General features: G+C 35.4%; 1 protein-coding gene across 4 annotated transcripts in view; it reads right to left on the bottom strand.

The window, feature by feature from the left end:
* LOC115845916 (uncharacterized) overlaps positions 1-14,019 on the bottom strand; it is a 602,167-nt gene that overhangs the window by 23,156 nt on the left and 564,992 nt on the right. The gene's annotated exons all lie outside the window — the stretch shown is intronic.

The following is a 14,019-nucleotide window of genomic DNA, read 5'->3' on the forward strand; positions in this document are numbered from 1 at the left end:
GAAACTAAAGCAGTGTGCTGGGGTTAAGAATATAACATTTAGCATATTCGAGACGAGACAGAGATTGGATCACCAAACTGTTGGGCATCCAGGCCACAGTGCCAAATTCAGTAGGATATTCTATGGCGGTCCCCAAGAGGGGTCCAAGAAGAATAGATGAATGATCAGTTTCATTAAATTTAAGCTTTTCTCAGTTAGGTTAAATGCTGCTATTGACAACCCTCAAAGTAAAGAAAAAACCAAAATTGACAAGCAGATCCTAAAATGTATAGGAAAGAACTGAGACTAAAGAAAGTGAAACTCTTCCTGAAGAAATGATGGGAGCTTACTCTACCAGACACCAAAATTCATAGTAAAGCTGTGGTAATTAGGGCAGTAGGGTACTAGTGCAGGGATAGATAAATAGATAAATGTAAGAGGAAAGAACAACCATAAACAGATACATGCATCTATGGAAATGTGATGTACAACAAAGGAGATGTTACAGATCATGGGAAAATGAGCAACCTGATTAAATGATGCTGTGGCAATTGCTAATCCATATAGAAATATCAACATATAGCCTTACACAATAAGATACAAGAAAATAAGCAACATAAAAGTTGACCAGTAGAAAAAAGATCAAATAACAGGTACAACAACTGTTGTCATATAAAAATATAAATAGACTTCTGATGTCAGAGCAAACGCCACACAACTGGACCTAATTAAAAGTGGGGAGGATCTGGCTATATTCAAACTATTATAAACAGCTAAGCAGGCACAAATAGTTCAAATATTTGAGTGCCTGTGATGGACAATATGGAATATACAGAAAGCATATTATTAACCCTCTCCTCATCTTATCTATAAATAAGCAGGGGTAAGGTAGCTACATAAAGACATATAATACAGAAATCCTCTCTATAATGTCTCTTAGGGAAGGACATTTATTCTCTAGTTGAAAGCAGCCCAGAAAATTCAGGAAAAACATATAGTCAATTAAAGTCAAGATTTCATACTGTAGGTGTTACTATTATTCTACCAGGTAGAAGTGACAAGATAATGCACATATGCTACAGTGCTCAGTAATTTTATTTTCATTATTAAATAAATATTTTTGTGGGTTACACAATAAAAAGCCTCATTTTGTAGATAAGAAAATGTCAGCTAAGAGATTAAGTAGCTTCTCTTGCCTGAAACAACTAGTAAGTGCTGGAGCCAAAAATTCACACCCAAAGAATATAGTTTTCAGTAATAGCACATAATTGAGACCCAGAGAATCTACAGACCTCAGCTGATAGGCATGGTGATAATTCAGAGATAACTTTCAAGTAGAGAGTTTCAAGTAAATTATGGCCTATTGGACATATGAATTTATCTTTACCCTTCACCAAATCAACAACAAAGGATAAAAAGCATTGCAAGCTCACAAGGACAAAGCTAATGGGAGACAAAAAGATAGCATTTGAGAATGATGCACATTATATAACAAAGCACAACAAAAAAATAAAGTTGAACTCTTCTTATCCACAAGGGATAAGGGAAGGCAAGGCCAGTGAGAAGCAAGTCAATTCATGCTGCAGAATGGGGTTGGGGTTGTAGAGGTGTAGGAGTTTGGGGGGTTGGGGGAGGCAACAGCACTAAGCCAGGGTACAGGACAAGGCTGAAACAAGATGACTGGTTTAACACTTGTTCAGCTCCCTGGCACTCTCCCCTCCCCAGATTACGAGGCTAAGCAAATGTCCCCTCCCACACCTTGCATCTCCACAACAATTTGTGGTCTATTGGTCAGATTGATCTACAACTTCTGCCATAACCTTGAAACTCAACAGGCCCCAAAACTTCATTTTCCTCTTAAAACTAATTTCCCTTCTGAATTTCCTCATTTTGGTGAATTTTACCATCATTATTATATTGGGTTATTTTATTAATTTGTAGTAGGTTTTTTTTTGATATACTGATATGAATCCTTGTTGATTACATATTCTCCCAGTTTTTGGTTTATCTTTTCATGTTCATATTTTAATAAGTAAATTTAAAATTATAAAGTAATTATATTTATCGATTTATTTTTTAGTTAGCATTTGTGTGTGTCTTGCTGAAGAAAACCTTTGCAATTCTGAGTCTTTAAAGATAGTCTCCTACAATTTATTCTAAAAGCTTAAAGTTTAGACTTACACATTTAATTCTAATCTATTTGGAGCTTGTTTTCTTGTATCTTATTGTATAAGGCTATATGTTGATATTTCTATATGGATTTACAATTGCCACAGAACCATTTAATCAGGTTGCTCATTTTCCCATGATCTGTAACATCTCCTTTGTTGTACATCACATTTCCATAGATGCATGTATCTGTTTATGGTTGTTCTTTCCTCTTACATTTATCTATTTATCCATCCCTGCACTAGTACCCTACTGCCCTAATTACCACAGCTTTATGACGAATTTTGGTGTCTGGTAGAGTAAGCTCCCATCATTTCTTCAGGAAGAGTTTCACTTTAGTCTCAGTTCTTTCCTATACATTTTAGGATCTGTTTGTCAATTTCCTGTAAAAATACCCATTGAGGTTATGATCAAAATCACACTGATACTTTTTAGTAATTTTGAGTTTTTGTAAACCATGAATATGGTATATGCTTTATTTATTGAGATTTTGTCTTTCTATATATATTTTTCATAAAAGCCTTGAATTTTTTAGATTTCTATTTACCATCTATTTTTTTGTTATTGTACATTGTAACTATTCTACTTTTTGCTGTTGTGTACAAATGTAATGGGTTTTTGTATAATGAAACTATTCTACTTTTTGCTGTTGTGTACAAATGTAATGGGTTTTTGTATAATGATCTTATATTTAGCAAACTTACTAATCTATATAATCTTCCAATAGCAAACTTACTAATCTATATAATCTTCCAAAAATTGTTTTGCATATTCTTTATAGTTGTCTATATTGAGAAATATTACACCAATTGTTTATCAAATGTTTTGTTTCTTCCTCTCCAAACCTTAAAAATTTTGTTCTCCTCTTATTGTATGGGTTGGAAACTCTAGGACAATATTGGTTACAATTGGTGTTACTGGACACTCATCCTCATAGTAAGTTATGATTATAATGTTTCACCATTAAGATGTTATTTGCATAGTTTGCTAAAAGATTTTATAAAAATGTATTAATATTGACTTTTATAAACTGCATTTTATCAATTAAGAAAATCATTTTCTCAGAATCAATCCCCAGACAAAATGGCAGAGTAGAAGGACCTGAGCTCACCACCTCTCATGAAAACACCAGAATCACAACTAACTGCTGAACAACCATTGACAAAGGACTGCACCCTACCAAGAAAGATATTCTACTTCCAAAGACAAAGAAGGCAGAATGAGACGGTAGGAGGGGCACATTCATGATACAATCAAATCCCATACCTGCTGGGTGGGTGATCCACAAATAGGAAAATAATTATATCGCAGAGGTTCTTCCACAGCAGTGAGCATTTTGAGCCCCGTGTCAGGCTTCCCAGTCTGGGGCTCCAGCATTGTGAGGAGGAGCCCTCAGAGCATTTGGCTCTGAAGGCCAGCAGGGCTTGATCTTAGGAACTCCACAGGAATGGGGGAAACAGAAATGTCAGTCTTGGAGGGTGCACACAAGGTCTCATGTGCACCAGGACCCAGGAACAAAGCATTTACTTCATAGAAGCCTGGGCCAGACAAACCTGATGGCCTTGGAGAGCCTTCTGGGGTGGTGGGGGTAGCTGTGGCTCACTGTGGGGACAAGGGCAATGGTGGTGGAGATTCTAGGTAGTACTTAGTGGTGTGAGCTGTCCTGGAGGACACCAAGACCTGGCCCCACCCAACAGCCCTAAGGCTCCAGTGCTGGGACACCTGAGGCCGAACAACCAACAGGGCAGGTATACAGCCCCACCCATCAGCCATCAGACAAGCTGCTTAAAGTCTGACTGAGCCCACAGCTGCCTCTAAACACACCCCTTAACACAGCCCTGCCCACCAGTAGGCAGGCACCAGTCCCTCCCACCAGGAAGCCTATACAAGCCTCTTGGACCAGCCTCATTCACCAGGGGGCAGACACCAGAAACAAGAGGAACTATAATCCTGCAGCCTATAGGACCACAACCACAGAAAGTTGGACAAAATGAGATGGCAGGGAAATATGTTACAGATGAAGGAACAAAATAAAACTCCAGAACAACAACTAAGTGGAGATAGGCAATCTACATGAAAAAGAATTCAGACGAATGATAGTAAAGATGATTCCAGAATGGATGCACAGACCAAGAAGATACAAGAAATGTTTAACAAAGAGATAGAAAATTTAAACAAGCAAACAGAGATGAATAATACAAGAACTGAAATGAAACATACTCTAGAAGGAATCAATAGCTAACTGAGGCAGAAGAATGGATAAGTGAGCTAGAAGACAGAATGGTGGAAACCACTGCCATGGACCAGAATAAAGATAAAAAGAACATTAAACACACCAACATTTGCATTATAGGGGTCCCAGAAGGAGAAAAGAGAGAGAAAGATGTGAGAAAATATTTGAAGAGATAATAGCTAAAAACGTCCCTAACATGGGAAAGGAAGCAGTCAGCCCAGTCCAGGAAGCACAGAGAGTCCCAGGCAGGATAAACCAAAGGAGAAACATGACAAAACACATAGTGATCTAAATGACAAAAATTAAAGACAAAGAAAAAATATTAAAAGAAACAAGGTAAAAGCAACAAATAACATAAAAGGGAATCCCCATAAGGTTGTCAGCTGATTTTACAGCAGAAACTCTGCAGGCCAGAAGGGAGTGGGATGATATATTTCAAGTGATGAAAGGGAAAAACCTACAACCAGGAATACTCTATCCAGCAAGGCTCACATTCAGATTCAACAGAGAAATCAAAAGCTTTACAGACAAGCAAAAGCTGAGAGAATTCAGCATCACCAAAACAGCTTTACAAAAAATGCTAAAGGAACTTCTCTAGGTGGGAAAGAGCCCAGAAACTTAAAACAACCTTGTACATATATAGACTGCTATATCAAAACCTCGTGGGAACAGCAAACCCCAAAACTACAATAGATACACACAGAAAAAAGAAAAAGCAAACCAAACACAACACTACATTGGTCATCAAACCACAAGAGAAGAGAACAAAAGAGGAAGGGAAGAAAAAGACCTACCAAAACAAACTGAAAACAATTAAGAAATAGCAATAGGAACATACGTATCAATAATTATCTTAAATGTAAATGGATTAAATTCTCCAAGCAAAAGGCATAGGCTGAATGGATAGATAAACAAGACCCATATATATGCTGTCTGCAGAGACCAACTTTAGACCTAGGGACACATACAGACGGAAAGTGAGGGGATGGAAAAAGGTATTCCATGAAAATGGAATGAAAAGAAAGCTGGAGTAGCAATTCTTAGACAAAGTAGACTTTAAAATAAAGACTGTTATAAGAGACAAGAAAGCACACTAGATAATGATCTGATCAAGAGATCAAGAAGAAGATATAACAATTGTAAATATATATGCACTCAACATACGAGCAACTCAATATATAAGGCAAATGTTAACAGTCATAAAAGGGGAAATCGACAGTAACACAGTAAGAGTGGGGAACTTTAACGCCCCACTTACACCAATGGACAGATTACCCACCCAGACAGAAAATTAATAAGGAAACACAAGCCTTAAATGACACAGAGCAGATAGATTTAAATGATTTCTATAGGACATTCCATCTGAAAGCAGCAGAATAAACTTTCTTCTGAATTGAACATGGAACATTCTGCAGGATAGATCATATCTTGGGCCACAAAGCAAGCCTTGGTAAATTTAAGAAAATTGAGATCATATCAAGCATCTTTTCCAACCACAACTATGAGATTAGAAATCAATTACAGGAAAAATACTGTAAAAAACACAAACACATGAAGCCTAAACAATATGTTACTAAACAATCAATGGATCACTGAAGAAATCAGAGGGTATCAAAAAATACCTAGAGACAAATGACAATGAAAACACAACAATCCCAAACCTAGGGGACACAGCAAAAGCAATTCTAAAAGGGGAGATTATAGGAATACAATCTTACCTCAGGAAACAAGAAAAGTCTCAAACAACCTAACCTTACACCTAAAACAACTAGAGAAAGAAGAACAAACAAAAGCTAAAGTTAGTAAAAGGAAAGAAATCATAAATATCAGAGCAGAAATAAATGAAATAGAGACAAAGAAAACAATAGCAAAGATCAATGAAACTAAAAGCTGGTTCTTTTAAAAGATAAACAAAATTGATAAACCTTTAGCCAAAGTCATCAAGAAAAAAAGGGAGAGGACTCAAATCAATAGAATTAGAAATGAAAAAGGAGAAGTTACAACTGACACCACAGAAATACAAAGGATCATAAGAGACTACTACAAGCAACTATAGGCCAATAAAATGGACAACCTAGAAGAAATGGACAAATTCTTATAAAGGTACAACCTTCCAAGACTGAACCAAGAAGAAATGAACAGACAAATCACAAGTAATGAAATTGAAACTATGATTTAAAAACTCCCAACAAACAAAAGTCCGGGACCAGATGGCTTCACAGGCAAATTCTTTCAAACATTTAGAGAAGAGTTAGAACCTATCCTTCTCAAACTATTCCAAAAATTGCAGATGAAGGAACAATCTCAAGCTCATTCTATGAGGCCACCATCACCCTGATACCAAAATGAGATAAAGGTATCAAGAGACCAGCAACTTAAAACAATCTTGTACATATATAGACTGCTATATTGAAACCTCATGGTAACTGCAAACCAAAAATCTGCAACAGACATACACACAAAAAAGAAAAAATTTAAATACAACACTAAAGGAAGCCATCAAATCACAAGTAGAACAGAAGAGGAAAAGTAGAATAAAGACCTATGAAAACACTCCCAAAACAGTTAACAAAATGGCAATAAGAATGTACATATTGGTAATTACCTTAAATGCAAATGGATTAAATGCTCCAACCAAAATACATAGACAGGCTGAATGGATAGAAAAATAAGACTCATATATATGCTGTCTACAACAGGCCCACTTCAGACCTAGGGACACATACAGACTGAAAGTGAGGGAATGGAAAAAATGTATTCCATGCAAATGAAATGAAAGGAAAGCTGGAGTAGCAATACTGATATCAGACAAAATAGACTTTAAAATAAAGACTGTTACAAGAGACAAGGAAGGACATTACATAATGATGAAGGGATAAATCCAAGAAGAAGATATAACAATTGTAAATATGTATGCACCCAACATAGGAGCAACTCAATATATAAGGGAAACGCTAACAGCCATAGAAGGGGAAATCAACAGTAACACAATAATCGTGGGGAAATTTAACAACACACTTACACCAATGGACAGATTATCCAGACAGAAAATTAATAAGGAAACACAATGAAATTAAAAGCTGGTTCTTTGAGAAAATAAACAAAATTGATAAACCTTTAGCCAAAGTCATCAAGAAAAAAAGGGCGAGGGCCCAAATCAATAAAAATAGAAATGAAAAAGCAGAAGTTACAACAGACACCACAGAAATACAAAGGATCATAAGAGACTACTACAAACAACCATATGCCAATAACATGGACAACATAGAAGAAATGGACAAATTCTTAGAAAGATACAATCTCCCAAAACTGAACAAGGATGGCTTCAGAGGTGAAGTCTATCAAACATTTAGAGAAGAGTTAACACCTATCCTTCTGAAACGATTTCAAAAAATTTCCAAGGAAGGAACACTCCCAAACTCATCGTATAAGGCCACTATCACCCTGATACCAAAACCAGGCTAAGATACCATACCACAAAAAAAGAAAATTACAAGCCAATATCACTGAAGAACATAGACACAAAAATCCTCAACAAAATACTAGCAAACCAAATCCAACAATACATTAAAATCCCACCATGATCATGTAGGATTTATCCCAGAGATGCAAGGATTTTTCAATATCTGCAAATTAATCAGTGTGATACACCACATTAACAAATTGAAGAATAAAAACCATATGATCATCTCAATAGATGCAGAAAAAGCTTTTGACAAAATCCAACACCAATTTATGATAAAAACTCTACAGACAGTGGGCATAGAGGGAACATACCTCAACATAATAAAGGTCATATGTGACAAACCCACAGCTAACATCATATTCAATGGTGAAAAGCTGAAAGCATTTCCTGTGAGACCAGGAACAAGACAAGAATAAGACAAGAAGTGCCTTTTTACTTCTTCATCATCAGAGTGCCAGAACACAAACGACCTCTCTGCCTCCACAGGATTGTGGCATCTGCCACGTGGTATCTCCAGGTCCCATGTATGTCAGTTGCTGAAGAGATGGATTTGGAAGATGGAGGAGAGATGCCCAAGCAACAAGATCCCAAGTCTAACAAGAAATCTTGAGATGTGGGAAGCAGGGGCCTCTCATCTCCTACTGGCTGGAGCCAAGGAAGTTGAAAAGCTCACTTCTTTAGAAGCACCTGTCCAGAAGGTGAACTTGCTTTCTGAGAGATGAAGAGTAATTTATTTGTTTTGCTACATATTGTTCCATATTTCTTTTAAAGGGACAATAAAGCAGACTGTGATGGGGAGCATGCCAGGTGTGGGTTTGGATGTTCCAGTGGCGCATTCCCATGTGTTAAGATATTCACTCACCTCCAGTGTTCCTGCCCACTCCTCTTTTCCACTGAAAGACCCAATAATACTCCAAACTTCCCGTCTCCTTTAGAGAGACATGAAACTGTCAAAAGAGCTAGACAATAAAAGGGTATGTTCCTAAAAAAAAAAAAAAGTGGTGCCACTCTCACCGCTTTTATTCAACATAGTTTTGGAAGTCCTAGCCATGGCAATCAGAGAAGAAAAAGAAATAAAAGGAATCCAAATTGGAAAAGAAGTGAAACTTTCATTCTAAATATGCTGCCAGAAAACTATGAGAGCTCATCAGTGAATTTGGTAAAGTTGCAGGGTACAAAATTAATACACAGAAATCTCTTGCATTCCTATACACTAACAATGAAAGATCAGAAAGAGAATTTAAGGAAACAGTCCCATTTACTGTCATATCAAAAAGAATAAAATACCTAGGAATAAACCTACCTAAGAAGGCAAAAGACCTGTACTCAACACATTATAAGATACTGTTGAAAGAAATTGAAGATGACACAAACAGATGGAAAGATATACCATGTTCTTGGGTTGAAAGAATCAATATAGTCAAAATGACTGTACTACCCAAGGAAATCCACAGCTTCAATGCAATCCCTATCAAATTACCAACGGATTTTTTTTTGCAGATCTAGAGAAAAAAATATTAAAATTTATGTGGAAACACAAAAGACCCTGAATAGCCAAAGCAATCTTGAGAAAGAAAAACAAAACTGGAGGAATCAGGCTCCCTGACTTCAGACTATAGTATAAAGTCAGAGCAATCAAAACAGTATGATACTGGCACAAAAACAGACTTATAGATCAATGGAGCAGGATAGAAAGCCCAGAAATAAACCCATACACCTATGGTCAATTAATCTATGACAAAAGAGGCAAGAATATACCGTGGAGAAAGACAGTCTCTTCAATAATTGGTGCTGGGAAAACTGGACAGCTACATGTAAAAGAATGAAATTAGAACATTCGCTAACACCATATACCAAAAAAACCCTCAAAATGGATTAAAGACCTAAATGTAACACTGGATACTACAAAACTCTTAGAGGAAAGCATAGGTAGACATAAATTTACTCTTTCGCATAAATTGTAGCAATATCTTTTTGCATTCACCTCCTAGAATAATGAAAATAAAAACAAAAATAAACAAATAGACCTAGTTAAATTTAAAAGCTTCTTCACATCAAAGGAAACCATAAACAAAATGAAAAGACAGCCCATAGAATGGGAGAAAATATTTGCAAACGATGTGACTGACAAGGGATTAATCTCCAAAATATATAAATAGTTCATGCAGCTCAATAGCAAAAACCAAACAACCCAATCGAAAAATGGGTGGTAAATCTAAATGGACATTTCTCCAAAGAAGACGTAGAGATAGCCAAAAAGCACATAAAAAGATGCTCAACATCACTATTAGAGAAATAGAAATCAAAACTACAATGAGGTATCACCCCACATTAGTCAGAATGGCCATCATCAAAAAGTCTACAAACAATAAATGCTGGAGAGGGTGTGGAGAAAAGGGAACCCTCCTACACTGTTGGTGAGAATGTAAATTGGTACGGCCACTTTGGAGAACAGTACTAAAAACAGAGCTACCAATCTAGCTCTAGACCCAGCAATCCCACTCCTGGGCATATCAGGAGAAAACCAAAATTTGAAAAGATACATGCACCCCAATGTTCATTGCAACACTATTTACAATAGCCAGGACATGGAAGCAACCTAAATGTCCATTGACAGAGGAATGGATAAAGAAGATGTGGTACATATATAAAATGGAATGTTACTCAGCTATAAAAAGAATGAAATAATGCCATTTGCAGCAAAATGAATGGATCTAGGGATTATCATACTAAGTGAAGTCAGACAAAGACAAATATATGATATCACTTATATCTGGAATCTAAAAAAAAAAAAAAAAGATACAAGTGAACTTATTTACAAAACAGACACCCAGACTTAGGGAACAAACTTATGGTTACCAAAGGGGAAATGTTGCAGCAGGGTGGAATAAATTAGGAGGTTGAGATTAGCATATACACTGTACTATATGTAAAATAGATAATCAACAAGGACCTACTGTATAGCACAGGGAACTGTATTTAATACTCTGTAATAACGTCTATGGGAAAAGAATCTGAAAAAGAAAGATATATGTATAACTAAATCACTTTTCTGTACACCTGAAACTAACACAACATTGTAAATCAAATATACTCCAATATAAAATAAAAGAATTAAAAGAAAATAATTTTCTCTTTTAATCTCCCTGTACAGTAAATTATAGTTGTATATTTAATAGCATTAAATCACACTGAAATTCCTATAATAAATGTAATCAGGTTTTTTAAAATATGTTTTTGTGGAATTTTTCATATAAATTCATGAATGAAATGGGCTTGTGATTTTCCTACCTTGAACACCCTTTTTTGATTTCAGAATTATACTAGTCATATTATGACTTACAGTGCCCTCTATTTTTATGTCCTCTGGAAAAATTTATATAATATTGAAATGGTATGTTCCTTCAATGATCAGTAGAACTTTTCAGGAAAATCTTCTAGTTCTGGCTTTCAATTACTTTAATGAATACAGAATATATAGTTTTTCAATGTCTTTTCAAGTCATTTGTACTGTTACATTTTTCTAGAAATGTGTCATTTTTCTAATTTTCAAATTTCTTGTCATTAAGAGATTCACAGTTCTTAGTCACAATTAAATCTAACCTGTATCCAGATAGAAAACCCAGAGATAAACCCACGCACCTATGGTCAACTAATCCATGACAAAGGAGGCAAACATAAACAATGGAGAAAAGACAGTCTCTTCAATAAGTGGTGCTGGGAAAACTGAACAGCTACATGTAAAAGATGAAATTAGAACACTCCCTAACACCATACACAGAAATAAACTCAAAATGGATTAAAAACCTAAATGTAAGACCAGACACTATAAAACTCTGAGAGGAAAACATAGGAAGAACACTCTTTGACATGAATCACAGCAAGATCTTTTTTGACCCACCTCCTAGAGTAATGGAAATAAAAACAAAAATAAACAAATGGGACCTAATGAAACTTAAAAGCTTTTGCACAGAAAAAGAAACTATAAAACAAGATGAAAAGACAACCCTCAGAATGGGAGAATATATTTGCAAATGAATCAATGGACAAAGGATTAATCGCCAAAATATATAAAAAACTCTTGCAGCTCAATATTTAAAAACAACCCAATCCAAAAATGGGCAGAAGACCTAAATAGACATTTCTCCAAAGAGGACATATAGATGGCCAAGAGGCACATGAAAAGCTGCTCAACATCGCTAATTATTAGAGAAATGCAAATCAAAACTACAATGAGGTATCACCTCACACCAGTTAGAATGGGCATCATCAGAAAATCTACAAACGATAAATGCTGCAGAGGGTGTGGAGAAAAGGGAACCCTCTTGCACTGGTGGTAGGAATGTAAATTGGTACAGCCACTATGGAGAACAGTATGGAGGTTCCTTAAAAACTAAAAATAGAGTTACCATATGACCCAGCAATCCTACTACTGGGCATATACCCAGAGAAAACCATAATTCGAAAAGACACATGCACCCCAACATTCATTGCAGCATTATTTTCAATAGCCAGGTCATGGAAGCAACCTAAATGCCCATCGACAGATGAATGGATAAAGAAGATGTGGTACATATATACAATGGAATATTACTCAGCCATAAAAAGGAACGAAATTGGGTCATTTTCAGAGATGTGAATGGACTGAGACTGTTATACAGAGTGGAGTAAGTCAGAAAGAGAAAAACAAATATCGTATATTAATGCATATTTGTGGAATCTAGAAAAATGGTACAGATGAACCAGTTTGCAAGGCAGAAAGAGAGACAGAGATGTAGAGAACAAATGTATGGACACCACGGGGGGAAAGCGGGGGTGGTGGGGTGGTGGTGGGATGAATTGGGAGATTGGGATTGACATATACACATATGTATAAAATAGATAACTAATAAGAACCTGCTGTATAAAAAAATAAAATTTAAAAAGTTACTGTTAATTAAAGAAAAAATCTAACCTGTATACAATTATTTCCCATTTCTTACTAATATTGTTTATGCATCATCTCCATTTTTCTTTTTTTTAAATCAATTTTACTTTAGGTTCTCTTCAAAGAACGATTTCTTTGTAGATACTCTCTTTTGCATTTTTGTTTTTTATTTAAAATTTTATTTGTATTATTTCTAGTCTTCTATTGCTTTAGGTCTATCATATTTAAGTTTATTGTTCTTTTCCTGACTTCTTGTATTAGATGCTTAGGTTGTTATTTTTCAGCAATTTTTAAATTTAATGTAATGATTTAGGGCTGTAAACATCCTTCAAATTATCACTTTTGCTGCATTCTACAAATTTTGTATAGTTTAATTACATTGTTTTGTTTTGTTCCTCCAGTTCCATTCTATCTTCTTTATACTGTCAGTGGTTGTGAACTATATTTTTAGTTTCTAAATTATGTTTTTAAAATGTATCTTTTTGTTATTAATTTCTTACTAAATTGGATTGCCACAAAAAAATCATGGGCCTAAGGCATAGTTTCCTTTCCTTATCCCAGTACTAGTATTAGCATTTACCCCAAAGGCAGAATTTACTTTCCTATTTGCTTTTATCTTGCCACTCTTTTTCCACTTTCAGCTCACTGTTCTTTTTCTTATGTGTTTCTTGGTTCTAGGAAAGTTTTGCTCTTACACATGATTTCAGCAATGCATTAAAGAATAGTTGTGCTAGTGTATCCAGAACGTAGTTAGTTTCTAGTAGTGAAGCCTTTCATAACAACTGCTTAATACCTAGAAAACTCTAAGAAATCTTCTCCAACTACATGTTGGCAATTTTTATTCACAAAGTCAAATGAAAATATAGGGCACTCAAAAGCTTGGAATGTTGTCCAATATTTTCACCTATTCAGACTACTCAACTCTTTATGGTTCCCCAACTGCATGCTAAGAAGAATAATGTCCAGAACTAGTAGTCTAAAAAGGTTTGCTTTAACTAAGTTTGCTTAATTTCAGGCTCACACCATTTCTGGTGTACATAATTATGTATATTGATTTAAGAGATCTTCCTTTCTGGCTCTTAGTGAAAAACAAGTAAACAGAATAGATGGTGTTGTCAAATTTTCTTGGCTATATAAAGAGGTGATTGGAATAGATAAGCTCTAAGATGCCTTTCAGTTCTAAGAAAATATGCCTGTGTCTAAAAACAATAAAACAGTATTTCCCATTAATTATGTGCCAGTAAA

This window comes from Globicephala melas, chromosome 2 (assembly GCF_963455315.2).
Source record: "Globicephala melas chromosome 2, mGloMel1.2, whole genome shotgun sequence".
In the NCBI taxonomy this organism is placed as follows: domain Eukaryota; kingdom Metazoa; phylum Chordata; class Mammalia; order Artiodactyla; family Delphinidae; genus Globicephala; species Globicephala melas.